The sequence below is a fragment of the Bos taurus genome, chromosome X (assembly GCF_002263795.3).
Source record: "Bos taurus isolate L1 Dominette 01449 registration number 42190680 breed Hereford chromosome X, ARS-UCD2.0, whole genome shotgun sequence".
NCBI classification, from domain to species: Eukaryota; Metazoa; Chordata; class Mammalia; order Artiodactyla; family Bovidae; genus Bos; species Bos taurus.
In genome coordinates this window covers 4,545,015-4,555,234 of record NC_037357.1, presented here as the reverse complement: position 1 = coordinate 4,555,234, position 10,220 = coordinate 4,545,015, and positions in this window count along the sequence as shown.

The following is a 10,220-nucleotide window of genomic DNA, read 5'->3' as shown; positions in this document are numbered from 1 at the left end:
TGAGAAGCCTGCACACCACAACTCGAGACTAGCCTTCACCTGCCACAACTAGAGAAAGGCCCACACAGCAGTGACGACCCAGCACAGCCAAAATAAATACGTACGTTTTTTTGAAGAGAGAGAAGAAAAGAAAGGGGAAGAGAGAGAAAGAAGTTGTTTAAAAAAGAAAATAAGAAATATCATTACTAAAAATTTGAGAGAGAGAAAAAAAATAAGTTCTAAAAGGAGGAACCAATAAAGAATGCATAGAACAAGAACGACAGAATAAAATATAATGGAAGTAAAGAGAGTGGAGGGAAAGAGGGAGAAAAGAAAATTAAGACTTTTGAAAGGATGAGGGAGCTTCCAGTTCAAGATGGCAGAGTAGAGGACATGTGCTCATCTCCTCCTGCAAGAGCACCAAAATCACAACTAGCTGTTGAACAGACATTGACAGGAGGATGCTGGAACCTATCAAAAAAAGATACCCTACTTCCAAAGACAAGAAGAAACTGCAATGACACGGTAGGGGCGCAATCACGATAAAATCAAATCCCATACCCGCCAAGTGGGCAGCCCACAAACTGGAGAACAATAATACCAAAGAAGTTCTCCCACTGTTGAGAAGGTTCTGAGCCCCACATCAGGCTTCCTAGCCTGGGGATCCCGCAAAGGGACTGAGACTCCCCAGGGAATCTAACCTTGAAGGCCAGTGGGATTTGATTACAGTACTTCCACAGGACTGGGGGAAACAGAGACTGCACTCTAGGAGGACATGAACAAAATCTTGCACACGCCAAGACCCAAGAGAAAGGAACAGTGATCCCCCAGGAGACTGAACCAGACCTACCTGCTAGTATTGAGAGTCTCCTGTGGAGGCATGGGTCGCAGTGATTCACTGCTGTACTAGCAGCAGCAGTCCTGGAAGGTGCCCCTTGGCGTAAGTCTTCTTTATAAGTCGCCATTAACCCTACCATAGAGCCTGTAGACCCCAGGCCTGGGTCTTGCATGCTAAGTCACTTCAGTCGTGTCCAACTCTTTGAGACCCTATGGATTGTAGCCCACCAGACTCCTCTGTCCATGGGATTCTCTAGGCAAGAATACTGAAGTGGGTTGCCATGCTCTCCTCTAGGGGCTCTTCCTGACCCAGGGACTGAACCTCTATCTCTTATGTCTCCTGCGTTGGCAGGCAGGTTCTTTACCACTAGGGCCACCTGGGAAGCCCTAGGAAGGGAGGGAGTGCAACTCCATCCATCAGCAGATAATTGGATTAAAACTTTACTGAACATGGCCCTGCCCACCAGAGCAAGACCCAGTTTTCCCCACTGCCAGTCCCTCCCATCAGGAAACTTACACAACTCCCCTAGCCTCATCCACCAGAAGACAGAAGCAGCAAGAAGGGAACAATCCTGCAGCTGCCAGAATGAAAACCACATCACAGAAAGTTAATCAAAATGAAAATGCAGAGAGTTATGTCCCAGATGAAGGGACAAGAGAAAACCTGAAGTGGAGATAGGCAACCTCCCACATAAAGGATTCAGACTAATGATAGTGAAGATGATCCAGGATCTCAGAAAAAGAGTGGAGAAGATGCAAGAAATGTTTACTGAAGACATAGAAGAACTAAAGAACAAAAAACCAGATGAACAATACACTAGAAGCAATCAGTAACAGAATAATTGAGGCAGAATGGATAAGTAACCTGGAAGACAGAATGGTGGAAATCACTGCCGCAAAACAGAATATAGAAAAAAGAATGAAAAAAAACCAAAAAGAAAAACGAAGACAGCCTAAGAGACCTCTGGAACAACATTAAACACACCAACATTCACATTATAGGGGTCCCAGAAGACAGACTGAAAGGACCTGAGAAAATATTTGAAGAGATAATAGCTGAAAGCTCCTCAAACGTGGGAAAGGAAATAGTCAACCAAGTCCAGGAAGCACACAGAGTCCCAGGCAGGATAAACCCAAGGAGGAACACACCAAGACATATAATAATGAAACTGACAAAAATTAAAGACAGATAAAATATTAAAAGCAACAAGGGAAAAACGACAAATAACATACAAGGGAGCTCCCATAACGTTATCAGCTGATTTCTCAACAGAAACTCTACAAGCTAGAAGGGAACAGCATGATACTAAAGTGATGAAAGGGAAGAACCTACAACCAAAACTCTACCCAGCAAGACTCTCCTTCAGATTTGATGGAGAAATCAAAAGCTATCCAGACAAGCGAAGTTATGAGAATTCAGCACCACAAAATCAGCTTTACAACAAATGCTAAAGGAACTTCTCTAGGCAGGAAAACACACAAGAAGGAAAAGACCTACACGAAATAAACCCCAAACAATTGAGGAAATGGCAATAGTATCATGTATACTGATAATTACCTTAAATGTAAATGGATTAAGTACACCAAACAAAAGACATAGACTGGCCGGGTGGATGAGAACATGTGCATATATACACTTCCACTGACCGTATCACTCTACTTAACCCCCCCAAATTGTATGTAATTGTCTTATATTGTTAGGATAATCATGTTTCCATTATGGCTTGCAATCGTAATTATCTTTTATTTTTTGTCTGACTGTTGATTGTGAAAACTGATGAACATCTTTTATTATTGTGGTTGAGTTCAGTTCAGTTCAGTCGCTGAGTCATGTCCAACTCTTTGCAACCCCATGAATCACAGCACGCCAGGCCTCCCTGTCCATCACCAACTCCCAGAGTTCAACCAAACTCGTGTGCATCGAATCGGTGATGCCATCCAGCCATCTCATCCTCTGTCATCCCCTTCTCCTCCTGCCCCCAATCCCTCCCAGAATCAGGGTATTTTCCAATGAGCCAACTCTTCACATGAGGTGGCCAAAGTATTGGAGTTTCAGCCTCAGCATCAGTCCTTCCAGTGAACACCCAGGACTGATCTCCTTTAGGATGGACTGGTTGGATCTCCTTGTAGTCCAAGGGACTCTGAAGAGTCTTCTCCAACACCACAGTTCAAAAGCATCAATTCTTTGGCACTCAGCTTTCTCCACAGTCCAACTCTCACATCCATACATGACCACTGGAAAACCATAGCCTTGACTAGACGGACTTCTGTTGGCAAAGTAATATCTCTGCTTTTGAATATGCTATCTAGGTTGGTCATAACTTTCCTTCCAAGGAGTAAGCATCTTTTAATTTCGTGGCTACAATAACCATCTGCAGTGATTTTGGAGCCCCCCAAAATAAAGTCTGACACTGTTTCCACTGTTTCCCATCTATTTCCCATGAAGTGATGGGACAAGATTCCATGATCTTCATTTTCTGAATGTTGAGCTTTAAGCCAACTTTTTCACTCTCCTCTTTCACTTTCATCAAGAGGCTTTTTAGTTCCTCTTCACTTTCTGCCATAAGGGTGGTGTCATCAGCGTATCAGAGGTTATTGATATTCTCCCGGCAATCTTGATTCTAGCTTGTGCTCTTGGTTACCTAACTTATTCACTAATACCATGTATCATGATTGGTCAATGGAAAATAATAAAGTTCTACATCACTAAAACTACTATTTAATAGAAAAACCTGTAATCACTTTTTAAAATCCAGATGCATATCAGAATTACCTTGGAATTTTTTGAAAAATACAAATGCCCAGGTATTGCTTTTTTCTCCAGAGCTCCAGATGTGTTTCTGATGAGCAGCTATATTTAAAAGCAAACTGGAGTATATGATGATTTTTTACTTTTATCTAATTTGTTTCACTTTTTCTATTTCATGTTTAGTGCTCCCATGTCATTAGGTTTATGTTTTCCAATTTCTCTTTTTTATTTTTTGATGTTCTTCTCAAGGCTTTATCAAGTGTAGTAGAAAAACTTTTGTATACATATATATATAGATAGATAGAGAAATAGTATGGATAATATATATATATATATATTTTTAGAAAGCTTATGAATTTTTGCCCAGCTAAAAATTTATCACATTTATGGCATTCCACTTGTTTGACTCAGTATGAATAGAATGCTAGATTTCTAATTTATACATTCACTCAGAAGTCTGATATAGTTCCATGTATTTTGCGTCTGTTATTCCTGCTTAAAGTCTAGAAGTTTATAACCTTAGTGACTTTTTAAAAGTTTGAATGAGGCTTGAAACTTCTAGTTCACTTCTGAGAATGTAAAGAAATACTATGTTGTTAAAGAAAAAAACCCCAGAAAATTAACATGTGATACAGTTATTAAATATAGGCTTTGTTCAAATATCACACACAAAAAAAGAGTGGATATATGTATATATAACTGATTCACTTTGCTGTACGCTTAACACTAACACATTGTAAATCAACCCTACTCCAATACATAAAAATTTTTTAAAAGGGATGAGGCTAGGAAAAAATATGAAATAAAAAACAAAATGTGAGTGAGAGACTCTGAGGAGATTAAAAAGAGATGTTGATAAAATTAAGTATAATTGAAGGCATGGAGAGAGAGAGAGATCTGAAAGAAATCAGTTTAAAATGATAAAATAATGACATTGGTTGATGACAATCAGATGACAGGTTGATAATAGATATTCATAAAGGAGAAACCAGTAGTAGTAAGACAGGACAAAGAATACAGAAAATGAGAGAAGAAAAAGTTTTTTTCAAAGAAGACAGTAAAAGAAGAAAGGAAGAATCGAATTTTATAAAGGATGAGTCAAGGAAGAGAATGGCATACAGAAGGAGAAGGAATGTGAGAGTGTGATGGAGGATAAGTAGGAAAACCCAAGTACAACCGTGTGATGTGCAAATAGTTAAAAGTAGAAGACAATAAACCGTAACATAAAGCTAAATGATTGATACCTATGTGGATAGCCAGCTAGATAGGTTAGGAAATTTAGGTAGAAAAAAGTTTTTACAGGAGAAGGCAGTTGTAAGGAGAAGACTTGTATAAAGAAAGAAGAGAGGGAAGGAAAGAAAAAAGTTTTAGGAGTAGTAATAGAAGAAGGGAGTGGGGGGGAAGGAAAGGAGAAGGAGGGACTACAAACTGAAGGAAGACAAGAGGGGAGAAGGGTGGTAGGGTGGATGATGAAAGGAGGTAGGAGGAAGGAATAAGACCACGAGGAAAGGGAGGAGGGACAGGAAGGAAAGAGAGGAGGAGGGGCTTCCCTAGTGGTCCAGTGGCTAAGACTCTGAGCTCCCAATGCAGGGCGCCTGGGTCCATCCCTCTAGGTAGGTAGAACTTTAAAAGGACAATCCAGTTAAGACAGTGTAAAGAAAGGGCGAGAGGAATGGGGGGTGGGGGGTGGGGAGAAAGAGAAGTTTAAAAAGAAGCCAGGTATAAAAGTTAAGAAGGAAGAAGAGGGATTCCCTTGGTGGTCCAATGGCTAAGACACTGCACTGCCAACGCAGGGGGCCTAACCAAATACACAATATTTTTACATAATATAATAAAATTAATTTCACACTAAAAAGAAATAGTGATGAAAGAAAATCTTTAAAATAAGATTAAAATATCTCCTAAAAATAGAGAGACAATGCGAAAACAGAATGGAAGAAGAGTGGAAAGAGGAGTAGGGAAGGAATGGAAGAAGGAAAGAGGAGAGAAAAGGGATGACAGAAGGGAGAGATAAAAATAGAGGAGGAAAGACCAAGAGAAAGGACAATGAATGACGCAGAGCTAGAAGGGACAGAAAGAAGCTTTTAAAGAAGGACAAAGAAGAGGCAAGACCGAAAGGAGGAAGTGGGAGAAAGAGAGTTTAAAATGATGAGCCTGTAGAAAGTGTAAAATATAAAGAAATGAACAGAGTGTGAAGGGCTTGAAAAGGATGCATTAATGAAGAAATTAAGCACAGTTGTGGACAGTGGGGAAAGAAATCTAAAAAGAAGCCAGTTAAAATATTTCAGTGATATAAGATTCATGGATGAATTGACAGGAGAGTAGGTTGATAAGTAGGAAAGTATATAAAATATAAATAGATAGAACCATAGATAGGTGAGTGATAGATGATTGATGGTTGGATGGATAGGTAGGTCTTATTTTTAAAAAGAGAACCGAGTTTCTAAAAGTCAGTAAGAAGTCAATACATACATATACACAATGGAGTATTACTCAGCCATTAAAAAGAATACATTTGAATCAATTCTAATGAGGTGGATGAAACTGGAGCCTATTATACAGAGTAAAGTAGGCCAGAAAGAAAAACACCAATATAGTATACTAATGCATATATATGGAATTCAGAAAGATGGTAACAATAACCCTGTATGCGAGACAACAAAAGAGACACAGATGTATAGAACAGTCTTTTGGACTCTGTGGGAGAGGGCGAGGGTGGGATGATTTGGGAGAATGGCATTGAAACATGTATAATATCATATGTGAGATGAATTGCCAGTCCAGGTTTGATGCATGATACAGGATGCTTGGGGCTGGTGCACTGGGATGACCCAGAGGGATGGTACTGGGAGGGAGGTGGGGGGGGTTCAGGATGGGGAACACGTGTACACCCGTGGCAGATTCATGTTGATGTATGGCAAAACCAATACAATACTGTTAAGTAATTAGCCTCCAATTAAACTAAATAAATTTATATTAAAAATAAATAAATGAAAGTCAGTACATAAAAGATAGAAAAAGAGAAAGGGAAAGAAGGTAAAAAATATTTTTCAAAGGGGCCAGTACACAGAGAATAAAAGAAAAAGGGAAGATGGACAGGACAGGATAGGGTAGGGTAAAGTAGGAAAGGGAAACAGGAAGGCAGGGAGGCTAACAGAGAAGAAAGAAATACAGAAAGGGAACAAAAAAATGATGAACAGAAATTGAATAACAGAAGGAAAGAACGAAGGAAGAAAGGAAGACATATGAAAGCAAAAAGAGAAGAGGTTTCAAATGGAATAAAATTATAAGAAAATGTAAAATAGAGAAAAATACGAGAATGGGAGACAGAAAGGAAAGAAAAAACGAGAGTCAGAGACAGAAAGAAAGGAAGAATGTCTCACGGGCCAAAAAGTTTTAAAAGTAGGAGTCAATTTAAGAGTGATTGACAGCTGGATATAGAGCCAGCCAGCTAGGTAGGTAGATAGGTAGAAAGAACAGATTTTTAAAGGAGAAAGCAGTAGTAAAGATAATAGCAAAATGTATAAAGAAAGGGAGAAGGAAACAAAGAAAATGTTTTGCAAAAGGAGTAATATAAACAAAGCAAAATAGGAATGGAAGAAGGAGGAAGGGAAGAAAGAAGGAAATGAGAGAGAAAGGGGGGGAAGAGGAAGGAGACAGGAATGGACAGAAGGAGAGAGAAGCAAATGAAAGAGGATGAGAGAGCGAGCGTGGGTGGATGGATGGATGGAGAAAGGAAAGGAGGAGGCAGGGGCAAGGAAGAAAGACATGAGGAAGGGCGAAGGGGCAGTGCACAGTAAGAGGGGAGGAAGGGATGGCGGAAGGGAGGAAGCGAGGGAGGGGAGGGGGAAGACATGCATGCAGGCGGGGAAAGAAGAGAGACAGAGGCCACGGAAGGAATGGAGTGAGGAGAAGACGGACAAAGAGGAGAAAGTGAGAGGAGGCAGGAGGGAGGGAAGAAGAAAGGGAGGCTGTAGGGAGTGAGGAGAGAAAGCTCTAAAAAAGAGGAACTCAGTTAAAAACAAATAAAGATGAATGGAGAACAGCTAGGTAGTTTGGTAGGTTGATGGACAGATGGGTAAGTAGACAGGATTTTTATGTGGAAGATCTAGTTCTTAAAAGTCAATATGAAGAGAAACAGGTTTAAAAGAGGAAACCCCAAAAATGCATATAAGAGGAAGAGAGGGGGAAGGAAGTAAAGGAGAAGGAAGGAAAGGAAGGAGGAGGTCAGGAAGACAGGAAGTAGGGGAGATAGGGAGGGAAGGAGGAAGGCAGGCAGGCAATAAGTTTACAAAGGGTGGAACTTGCGTGGTGACTCAGTGGATAAGAATCCACCTGCCAGTACAGGGGACACAGGTTCGATCCCTGGTCCGGGAAGATCCCACATGCCGTGGAGCAACCAAGCTCATGTGCCACAACTACTGAGCCCACACTCTAGAGCCTGTGAGCTGCAATTATTGAAGCTCTCATGCCCTAGAGTCTGGCTCTGCAATGAGAAGCCTGCCCACCGCAACTAGAGAGTAGGCCCTGTTTGCTGCAGCTAGAGAAAGCCTGCAAGCAGAAACAAAGACCCAGCGCAACCAAAAATAAATAAAGATTTAAAAATAAAGGATGAGTCAGTAGGGAAGACAGCTAAAGAAGGGAAGAGAATGTAAGAGTGAAAATATAGGAACCATTTTCCTACAAAAAACCTAAAACAGTTGTGTGGCGGGGGACAGATTGTAAAAGTAGGAGTCAGGAAAGCAAAGACAAAAATAAAGACAAAGATAAATGGTTGAGAGCTGAATAGGTAGGTAGGCAGTTGTACAGATGATAGGTAAGTAGGTAGGTAGGTATATAATTTTAAAAGTGGAAGCCAGTAAGAAGGAATGCATGAAAAAGAGAATGAGAGAGTTAGAGCAGATAGGAAAAAATAAAAGGGGAGCCAGCAGAAAGAGAGTAAAAGGAGGATGGGAGGAAGGAAGACAGGAGGTGGGAAGGGCAAAGATAAAGAAGGAAGGAAGAAAGATAGGAAGAAAGGATGCTGGAACAGAAGTAAGAAATAATGAAGAAAGAAAGAGGTTTATAAGTGATGAGTCAGTAGGGGAAAGTGAAAAAGCAGAAAAAGACAATGTGAGAATGAGGGGGAGAACCAATAAAGCCAAGTACAATTGTGTGTGATAGAGGGAGATGGGTTTAAAAAGTAGAAGTCAGTTTTTTAAAAAAGAAGACAAGATAGATGGATAGATGGCTAGGTAGGTAGAGGGATAGGTAGGTACCGCAGATAGGTAGATGGATGATAGGTAGAAACATACATACATACATCCCTGCATACATACATACACACATAGAACTGATGTGGAAAAGGAGAAACCAGTGAAAAGTCAATACACGAAAGGTAGAGAGTTGGAAAGAGAAGGAATGAAAAACTTTAAAAAAGTGGATCGCTAAATAATAAAAGGAAGAAAAGAGAGGACAGGAGACAAGATGTGTGAGGGGGACAAAAGAGAAAGAAGGGAAAAGAACCAGATAAAAAGAAGTTTTAAAGGGAAGCAGAAAAGACTTCACTTTTTAAGAAATGAGCAAGAGCATGGGTTCAAGAGAACTTTTAAAAAGGACCAGTCAGTAAACACAATGTGAGAGGGAGGAAGGAATGAAAAGTTTGTGAAGGAAGAGTGAGTAACTAAAGCTCACAGTTCAGTTCAGTGAGATGAGGGTGTAACCTTCTGCCTCTGTGACAGTACATCACTTTAGCAGCCAGCTTTCTCCCTCCATCTTCAACTGTTAACTTCCCCTTCCAGTAGGAGGAAAGTTTCAGGTAGGCATCTTAAACAGTGCCCACCTCAAATGCTTTTTGAAAAAGAAAACGTAAAAGAACTTGATGTTCACAGGATTACAGAGGTGACAGGAGAATGAAGATGTCTATTTCACATATGAAATTGACTTATCACTGTAACAAAGACATCATGTTCTACCACGTCAACACCAAGGAATACACATAACTCTAATGAAAACCCAGTTAGCACACATATAGTTTAGAATCCTTTTGTCTGTTTCTAAATGATTAGAAACAGGAACGGCAGTCAGCTTTTTCACAAATCAGGTGTATATATGTATGGTTGCCTCAGCCAGATTTTTGAGGCACAACCAAGAATTGTCATGGCCACTGTGGGGTCTCCAGCACATGGCCTCCAGGGTCTCTAGCACAGGTATTATGCTGGTCTGCATCCTCACACAAAGAAAAAGCCATGTTCTTCTTGAGCAGGACAGAGGGATGGAGTTTTTTCCCTTTTGCCAGAAGACAGTTCTACCCCTGCCCAGGAGAGCTTTAACTATACAAGATAATATTATAAAAGTGATTGTCCTCCCTCCCCATCACATCTATCCTAAGGTTTCTAACCTTGCCACTTGGCATGTTGCACTGGATAATTGCTTATTATGGGGACCATCCGTGCATTGTAGTATGTGTAGCATCCTACGTGGCCCCTATCCCCTAGATGCCAGGAGAAATCCCTCTCCCTGGTTTGTAACAACCAAAAATGTCTCCAGACATGTCCCAATTCCATTGTCCTCTGGGGTACAAATTTGCCTCCCACTGAGACCTACTACGTCCCCTCTCCAGTTTCTCCCCATATACAGATTAGGATATGATTCTCCCCTAGTGGGCATAAAAGGA